This window comes from Arachis ipaensis, chromosome B09, assembly GCF_000816755.2.
Source record: "Arachis ipaensis cultivar K30076 chromosome B09, Araip1.1, whole genome shotgun sequence".
NCBI classification, from domain to species: Eukaryota; Viridiplantae; Streptophyta; class Magnoliopsida; order Fabales; family Fabaceae; genus Arachis; species Arachis ipaensis.
The window spans coordinates 62,579,373-62,589,770 of record NC_029793.2 but is presented as its reverse complement, the minus strand read 5'-3'; positions in this window follow the sequence as shown (position 1 = coordinate 62,589,770).

Below are 10,398 nucleotides of genomic sequence, written 5' to 3'. Positions count from 1 at the left end.
AAGAAACAAGCTCCCTTTCTACTTATTCGGTTGATTTACGTGCAGGTGACATGGCAGCACCTAGGATAGTTACTATCCAGGAGGCTGGAGCCCCTGATTTTACAATGCAACTGTTTCAAGCGCATCACCCAGCGGTGGCTACAGATTTTGAAATAAAGATCGCACTACTCAACTTGATGCCTAAGTTTCATGGCTTACCTGCTCAGGAGCCTATCAAGCACCTTAGGGATTTCCAAGCAGCCTGTTCTACTATGAGGCGTGATGGTGCAGATGAAACTTCTATTTTGTTAAGAGCCTTCCCATTCTTTCTTGAGGGAAAGACGAGAGAGTGGTACTACACTCAACCCGCAGCAACTGTTTCTGTCTGGGATACACTCAAAAGAGAATTCTTGGAAAAATTCTTTCCAGCTGAAGTTACTGATAAACTGAGGAAAGACATTTCCATGATTGTTCAGGACGAATCCGAGACTCTCTACGAATACTGGGAGTGCTTCGACAATCTTCTAGAAGCATGTCCCCATCATATGATTGACAAGATAGTGTTGCTCGGCTACGTCACACAGGGCATGAGGCCTCAAGATAAGACCACATTGGAAAGTGCTAGTAATGGGTCTATGAAAAAGTACAAGACCACTGATGAGGCATGACAATTGATCAACGACTTAGCTGAATCTACTCGGAATCACAGGCAGAAACAAAGCCGGTCAAAAGCTGTTGCAGAGGTATCCTCTAGCAGAGAGACTACTGCTCTAACTCAGAGTATATGTGAAATGACCAACTTACTGAAGCAGCTGCAGTTGAGTTAACAACAAGCGCAGCAGAGCCAACAGTTAGTCCCACAGAGAGTGTGCGGGATCTGTGCTGATTATAGCCATTATACTGATGAATGTCCGCAGCTCCAGCAGGAAGACAACACTGTGGCAGCCACTCATAACTTCTATGACCGCCCCAACCAAGGATACAATCAAGGTGGCAGCTACAACCATGGATGGCAGGACAATTCCAAGCAACGTTGGAGAGATAATTCTAACCAAAGTTGGAGGGACAACAATAACAGAGGAGGCAAAGACAATCAAGGAAATCAGAGGTGGAATAATAACAACAACAGGCAGCAGAACCAGAACCAGCCTTACAGAGCACCTCACCTGAGGCAATCCCAAGGAGCACAGCACAACCAACAACAAGTTCTACAGATCACTCAATCTAATTCCTCTCCGAGTGATGAGGCATTTCAATCCATTGCGCAAGGACAAAGGAACATGGAAAGTTCACTTAACGGTCCAACATCCGCTATACAAGCTCTCATCTCTCAGCTGGGATCATCCAATACTTCAAACACTCAACATGCAAGCTCCAGTGGAATTTCTTCTCAACCCTTACCCAATCCAAAGGGTGGCATCAATGCCATCACCCTAAGGTCCGGAACCACACTGCAAGAGAGGAATCAGGAGGAGCCAATCCCATCAGAGCACACCTCAGCTGAAGAGGTGGTGGAAGTAGAGGATGCTGAAGAGGAAGAGGACATACAAGACATGGTTGAAGAAGAAGAAGCTCAACCACAGAAGGAAGCACCAAAGGATGCGGACGCTGTAGAAAACGTCCTTCCTATTCCATTTCCACAAATTGCAAGGCAGCCCAGGAAGCAGATGGAACTTGATCCCAAAATGGTAGAAATATTCAAAAAGATTGAGGTAACTGTTCCCCTTTTTGATGTTATTTAGCAGGTACCTAAATATGCAAAGTTTCTAAAAGATTTATGTATACATAAAGATAAAATTAATGAATTAGAAACTATTCCTTTAGGTAGTTCTATATCTGCTTTAATGGGAGGTATACCTGAAAAGTGTAGTGATCTAGGTCCATGCATGGTTAATTGTACTATTGGTGGTGTGATATTTTCTGACTGCATGTGTGATTTAGGAGCATGTGTTAGTATAATGCCTTTGTCTATATATGATACTTTGAGGTTCCCTCCCTTAAAAAGATCGGCAGCTCATTTTGTGTTAGCAGATAAAAGCATTATTACAGTGGTTGGAATTGCTGAAGATGTATTAGTGAGCATTAAGGGGCTCACATTTTCCATTGACTTCTATATCCTGGAAATGCCCCCTAATGACTCAGGAAGGCCATCATCAATCCTGCTTGGAAGACCATTCCTGAAGACTTCAAAGTTCAAGCTGGACGCATTTTCCAGAACTTATTCTTTTGAAATAGATGGCAGAATAGTAAAATTCAGTTTAAATGGAGCTATGGAGCACCCTCCGGATGATCATTCTATCTCCCAGTGTAACATCATAGATGAAACCGTGGCTGAAGTTCACCAGGAGGAATTAGAAGAGAAGTACACAGGACAAGGTTCAAGAGTGGGGACATTCTCGGAGGACAATGAGAGCACTTCACCATTATCACCAGCTCCGGATGATCCAGAGCCTGGCCATGAGCAGAAATTAGAATTAAAGCCCCTCCCTCCACACCTCAAGTATGCTTACCTTGAGGACAAGTGATGAGCGGATAATTTATACACTTTTGGCATTATTTTTAGTATATTTTTAGTATATTTTAGTTAGTTTTTATTATGTTTTTATTAGTTTTTAAATAAAAATCACTCTTCTGGATTTTACTACAAGTTTGTGTGTTTTTCTATGATTTCAGGTATTTTCTGGCTGAAATTGAGGGACCTGAGCAAAAATCTGATTCAGAGGCTGAAAAAGGACTGCAGATGCTGTTGGATTCTGACCTCCCTCCACTCAAACTGGATTTTCTGGAGCTACAAAAACCCAATTGGCGCGGTCTCAATTGCGTTGGAAAGTAGACATCCTGGGATTTTCAGCAATATATAATAGTTCATACTTTGCCCAAGATTTGATGGCCCAAATAGGCGTTCCAAGTCAGCTCAAGAATTCTGGCGTTTAACTCCAAAACTGGCACAAAAGCTGGAGTTAAACGCCCAAACTGACACAAAAGCTGGCGTTTAACTCCAAGAAAAATCTCTACACATGGAACCTTCAATGCTCAGACCAAGCACACACCAAGTGGGCCCGGAAGAAGATTTATGCATTAATTACTCATTTCTGTAACCCTAGGCTACTAGTTCTCTATATTTATTCTCCAAGATACTCATTCGTACCTAAGAACATGATGAATGTGATGATTATGTGACACTCATCACCATTCTCACCTATGAACGCGTGCTTGACAACCACTTCCGTTCTACATGCAAACAAGCTTGAATGTGTATCTCTTGGGTTTCTAATCTAAGATTAGAACCTTCGTGGTATAGGCTAGAATTATTGGTGGCCATTCCTGAGATCCGGAACGTCTAAACCTTATTTGTGGTATTCTGAGTAGGATATGGGAAGGGATGGCTGTGACGAGCTTCAAACTCGCGATTGTAGGGCGTGTGACAGACGCAAAAGGATCAATAGATCATATTCCAACATGATCGAGAACCGACAGATGATTAGCCGTGCAGTGACAGCGTGCGTAGAACATTTTCACTGAGAGGACGGGAAGTAGCCATTGACAACGGTGATTCCCAACATAAAGCTTGCCATGGAAAGGAGTATGAATGATTGGAAGAAGGCAATAGGAAAGCAGAGCTTAAGGAGGAAAAAAGCATCTTCATACGCTTATCTGAAATTCCAACCAAAGAATTACATAAGTATCTCTATCCTTATTTGATGTTTTATTTATCTTTTAATTATCAATTCTCCATCACCATCTGAATTAGCCTGACTGAGATTTACAAGGTGACCATAGCTTGCTTCAAGCCGACAGTTTCCGTGGGATCGACCCTTACTCGCGTAAGGTTTATTACTTGGACGACCCAGTGGACTTGCTGGTTAGTTGTGCGGAATTGTGACGAAGTGTGATTCACATTTAAGAGCTCTAAGTCCTTTGGCGTCATTGTTGATGATCACAATTTCGTGCACCAAGTTTTTGGTGCCGTTGCTGGGGATCGTTCGAGTTTGGACAACTGACGGTTCATCTTGTTGCTTAGATTAGGTACTTTTCTTTTTATTTTTCATAATTTTTAAGAATGAATTCTAGAGTTTCAAGGTGATGTTCTTATCATCACAAAAGCTGATTGATTCTTATCAATTTAGCTGCTGAATGTAATGTCCTGCTGAAGCTTGGCCAAACATGTCTAATCTTTTTAGATTGAAGCTTTAGACTAACATTGCATGATTCCTGGAATTCTTATTAAAAGTTTTGAATCCCTTTATTTTCTTTTCCATATAAGTTTAAAAAATAAAAAAAATTTATAAAATCATAAAAATAAAAAATATTTTATGTTTCTTGTTTGAGTCTAGTGTCAATTTTTAAGTTTGGTGTCAATTGCATGCCTCTAATTTTCGAAAAATATGCAATATGTTCTTCATTAATCTTCAAGTTGTTCTTGATGATTTCATTGCTCTGATCTTTAAATTCCCTTGTTTTGTGTGTTTAGTTGTTTCTCATATGCATTCTCAATTTGTTAGTGTCTCTTATATGAAAATTTTTAAGTTTGGTGTCCTGCATGCATTGTTTGTTTGATTTGAGTTTCCTAAGATTAGTTGTATTTTGATTGTTTCTCATCATTGAAAAATTCAAAAAAATTTTCAAAACTATGTCTTTTCAAGTCAATAATACAAAGAATTGAAGATTCAGAACATTAAGTAGAAGAATCAAACAGAAAAAGCTGGTCGTTCAAAACACCCAGTGAAGAAGGAAAACTGGCGTTTAAACGCCAGCCAGGGCACCTGGCTGGGCGTTTAACGCCCAAAAAGGTAGGATTTTGGGCCTTAAATGCCAGAATGGATACCATTCTGGGTGTTTAACGCCAAGATGACACTAGATGGAAGAATTTTTTTAATTCAAAATTTTTTCCAAATTTTCGTAATTTTTCAAAATCAAATCTTTTTCAAATCATATCTTTTCAATCATATCTTTTCAAAATCAATTTCTTTTCAATTTTTTTATTTATTACTATTTTCGAAAATTCTTGCTACAATTAGTGATTTAATTCAAAATTTTCAAGTTGTTACTTGCCTATTAAGAAAGGATCAAATTTTAAATTCTAGAATCATATCTTCTAATTTCTTGTTAGTCAAGTAATCAACTTTAATTTTAAAACTTTCTCTTTTTAATTTGATTTTCAATCATATCTTCTCAATCATATCTTTTCAATCACATCTTTTTCAAAATTAATTTTCAATCATATCTTTTTAATTTCTAATTTCAAAATCTTTTTCAAAAATCACTTAATTTCTTTCCCAATCTTAATTTTCGAAAATCTCAATCAAATTTTCAAATTTCTTTTTATTATTTCAAAATCTTTTTAATTTATTTTCAAAAATTCTTTCCCTCTTCTCACATCCTTCTATTTAAGGGACTAACACTCCTCCTCAAGGTGCAATTCGAACTCTATCCTTCTTTATATGTTCGAATTCCCTTCTATCTACCTCCTCCTTCTATTCTTCTTTTCCTCTGACACCTCAAGAAATCTTTATACTGTGACATAGAGGATTTCCTACTTTCTTGTTCTCTTCTCTTTCATATGAGCAGGAACAAAGATAAAGGCATACTTGTTCAAGCTGATCCTGAATCTGAAAGGACCTTGAAGAGAAAGCTAAGAGAAGCCAAAGCACAATTCTCTCTGGAGGGCCTAATAGAGCTTTTCAAAGAAGAAGAAACCATGGCAGCCGAAAACAACAATGCCAACACTGCAAGGAAGGTGCTTGGTGACTTTACTACACCTACTCCCGACTTCTATGGGAGAAGCATCTCAATCCCTGCCATTGGAGCAAACAACTTTGAGCTTAAGCCTCAATTAGTTTCTCTAATGCAACAGAATTGCAAGTTTCACGGACTTCTATTAGAAGATCCTCATCAGTTCTTAGCCGAATTCTTGCAAATCTGTGACACTATCAAGACCAATGGGGTTGACCCTGAAGTCTACAGACTCATGCTTTTTCCTTTTGCTGTAAGAGACAGAGCTAGAACATGGTTGGATTCACAACCTAAAGAAAGCCTGAACTCTTGGAAAAAGCTAGTCAATGCCTTCTTGGCAAAGTTCTGTCCACCTCAAAAATTGAGCAAGCTTAGAGTGGAAGTCCAAACCTTCAGATAGAAGGAAGGTGAATCCCTCTATGAAGCTTGGGAAAGATACAAGCAATTGATCAGAAGGTGCCCTTCTGACATGCTTTCAGAATGGAGCATCATAGGTATTTTCTATGATGGTCTGTCTGAACTATCCAAGATGTCATTGGATAGCTCTGCTGGAGGATCTCTTCATCTGAAGAAGACGCCTACAGAAGCTCAGGAACTCATTGAAATGGTTGCAAATAACCAATTCATGTACACTTCTGAAAGAAATCCTGTGAATAATGGGACAACTCAGAAAAAGGGAGTTCTTGAGATTGATACTCTAAATGCCATATTGGCTCAGAATAAAATATTGACCCAACAAGTCAATATGATTTCTTAGAGTCTGTCTGGAATGCAAGCAGCAACAGGCAGTACTAAGGAAGTTTCCTCTGAAGAAGAAGCTTATGATCCTGAGAACCCAGCAATGGAAGAGGTGAATTACATGGGAGAACCCTATGGAAACACCTATAATCCTTCATGGAGAAATTATCCAAATCTCTCATGGAAGGATCAACAGAGACCTCAACAAGGTTTCAACAACAATAATGGTGGAAGAAATAGGTTTAGCAATAGCAAGCCTTTTTCATCATCTTCTCAACACCAGACAGAGTATTCTAAGCAGAGCCACTCTGACTTAGCAGCCATTGTCTCTGATCTAATCAAAACCACTCAAAGTTTCATGACTAAAACAAGGTCCTCCATTAGAAATTTGGAGGCACAAGTGGGTCAGCTGAGTAAGAAAATTACTAAACTCCCTCCTAGTACTCTCCCAAGCAATACAGAAGAGAATCCAAATAGAGAATGCAAGGCCATAAACACGTCTCACATGGCCGAACCTGGAGAGGAGGAAGAGGCAGTGATCTCCACTGAGGAAGACCTCAATGGATGTCCACTAACCTCCATGGAGTTCCCTAATGAGGAACCATGAGAATCTGAGGCTTAGACTGAGACCATAGAGATTTCATTAAATTTACTTTTACCATTCATGAGCTCTGATGAGTATTCTTCCTCTGAAGAGGATGAAGATATTACTGAAGAGTAAGTTGCTAAGTACCTTGGAGCAATCATGAAGCTAAATGCTAGGTTGTTTGGTAATGAGACTTGGGAGGATGAACCTCCGTTGCTCATCAAAGAACTGGATGACTTGACTAGGCAGAGATTACCTCTGAAGAGATAAGACCCTGGAAAGTTCTCAATACCTTGTACCATAGGCACCATGACCTTTGAGAAGGCTCTGTGTGACCTGGGATCAAGTATAAACCTTATACCTCTCTCTGTAATGGAGAAGCTAGGGATCATTGAGGTACAAGCTGCAAGAATCTCACTGGAGATGGCAGACAATTCAAAGAAACAGGCTTATGGACTTGTAGAGGATGTCTTGGTAATGGTTGAAGACCATTACATCCCTACTGATTTCATAATCTTAGAGACTGGGAAGTGTATGGATGAATCCATCATCCTTGGCAGACCCTTCCTCGCCACAGCAAAAGCTGTGATTGATGTTGACAGAGGAGAATTGATCATTCAAGTGAATGAAGACTCCCTTGTGTTTAAAGCTCAAGGATATCCCTCTGTAACCATGGAGAGAAAGCATGAAGAGCTTCTCTCAATACAGAGTCAAACAGAGCCCCCATAGTCAAACTATAAGTTTGGTGTTGGGAGGCCACAACCAAACTTTAAGTTTGGTGTTGAACCCCCACATTCAAACTCTAAGTTTGGTGTTGGGAGGTTCCAACATTGCTCTGAACATCTGTGAGGCTCCATGAGAGCCCACTGTCAAGCTATTGACATTAAAAAAGCGTTTGTTGGGAGGCAACCCAATCTTTAATTATCTATGTTAAATTTCTATTTTCTTTTGTTATTTTATGTTTTCTATAGGTTGATGATCATGTGAAGTCACAAAAATAATTGAAAAAGCAAAAACAAAAGAAAAATAGAACACCCTGGAGGAGAAACTTACTAGCGTTTAAACACCAATAAGGGTAACAGAATGGGCGTTAAACGCCAGTCTGGCACCATTCTGGGCGTTTAACGCCAGGAATGGGCAAGAAGCTGGCGTTTAAAGCCAGGAATGGGCAAGAAGCTGGCGTTAAATGCCAGAAATGGACAGCAGGCTGGCGTTTAATGCTAGGATTGGCAGCAAGGGGCATTTTGCACGCCACATGGTGCAGGGATGAGAAGGAGATGCACACCCATACACTAGAAGGGTCAACTTTGATCAAAGGGTGGACCAAGTCCTCATGGACATATGTGAAGAGGGCACTCAATGGAAGAGAGATTCAAGAGGGAAGCCTGTTCAACTAAGAAGGCATGACCTCAAGCCCGTGGCTAGGGGATGGTTGGAGTTCATCCAACGCTTCCAACGCTCAAATTACATAATGATTAGTGTCTTAGTGTCTATGCCTTAAAGCTATGAAAATGAATCCATCACCTTTCTTAAATGAAAAATGTTTTTAATTGAAAAAGAAAAAGAAGTGCATGAATTTCAAATTTTAAAATAGTTTAATTATTTTGATGTGGTGACAATACTATTGTTTTTCTGAATGAATGCTTGAACAGTGCATATTTTTGAATTTGTTGTTTAAAGAATGTTAAAATTGTTGGCTCTTGAAAGAATGATGGGAAAAGGAGAAATGTTATCTGATGATCTGAAAAATCATAAAGTTGATTCTTGAAGCAAGAAAAAACAGTGAAAAGCTTGCAGAAAAAAAAAAGAGAGAAAAGAAAAAGAAAGAAAAAGAAAAGCAAGAAGAAAAAGCCAATACTCCTTTAAACCAAAAGGCAAGGGTGATAAAAAGGATCCAAGGCTTTGAGCATCAATGGATAGAAGGGCCCACAGGAATAAAATCCTGGCCTAAGCGGCTAAACCAAGCTGTCCCTAACCATGTGCTTGTGGCGTGAAGGTGTCAAGTGAAAACTTGAGACTGAGCGGTTAAAGTCGTGGTCCAAAATCAAAAAGAGTGTGCTTAAGAGCTCTGGGCACCTCTAATTTGGGACTCTAGCAAAGCTGAGTCACAATCTGAAAAGGTTCACCCAGTTATGTGTCTGTGGCATTTATGTATCCGGTGGTAATACTGGAAAACAAAATGCTTAGGGTCACGGCCAAGACTCAAAAAGTAGCTGTGTTCAAGAATCAACATACTTAACTAGGAAAATCAATAACACTATTTGGATTCTGAGTTCCTATAGAAGCCAATCATTCTGAACTTCAAAGGATAAAGTGAGATGCCAAAACTGTTCAGAAGCAAAAAGCTAAAACCCCCGCTCATCTAATTAATACTGATCTTCATAGATATTTTTGGAATTCATTGTACATTCTATTATTTTTATCCTATATGATATTTAGTTGCTTGGGGACAAGCAACAATTTAAGTTTGGTGTTGTGATGAGCGGATAATTTATACGCTTTTTGGCATTGTTTTTGGTATATTTTTAGTATATTTTAGTTAGTTTTTATTATGTTTTTATTAGTTTTTAAATAAAAATCACTCTTCTGGACTTTACTATGAGTTTGTGTGTTTTTCTGTGATTTTAGGTATTTTCTGGCTGAAATTGAGGGACCTGAGCAAAAATCTGATTTAGAGGCTGAAAAAGGACTGCAGATGCTGTTGGATTCTGACCTTCCTGCACTCAAAGTGAATTTTCTGGAGCTACAGATACCCAATTGGCGCGCTCTTAATTGCGTTGGAAAGTAGACATCCTGGGCTTTCCAGCAATATATAATAGTTCATACTATGCCCATGATTTGATGGCCTAAATAGGCGTTCCAATTCAGCTCAAGAATTCTGGCGTTTAACTCCAAAACTGGCACAAAAGCTGGAGTTAAACGCCCAAACTGGCACAAAAGCTGGCGTTTAACTCCAAGAAAAGTCTCTACACATGGAAGCTTCAATGCTCAGCCCAAGCACACACCAAGTGGACCCGGAAGAAGATTTCTGCATTAATTACCTATTTCTGTAACCCTAGGCTACTAGTCTCTATAAATAAGGCCTTTTACTATTGTATTTTCATCTTTGAATCATGTTTTTATGATTGAACCCTCTTTGGGAGGCTAGCCATTTGGCATGCCTAGACCTTGTTCTTATGTATTTTCAACGGTGAAGTTTCTACACACCATAGATTAAGGTGTGGAGCTCTACTGTTCTTCAAGTATTAATACAAAGTACTATTGTTTTTCTATTCAACTCAAGTCTATTTCTTCTCCAAGATATTCATTCGCACCCAAGAACATGATGAATGTGATGATTATGTGACACTCATCACCATTCT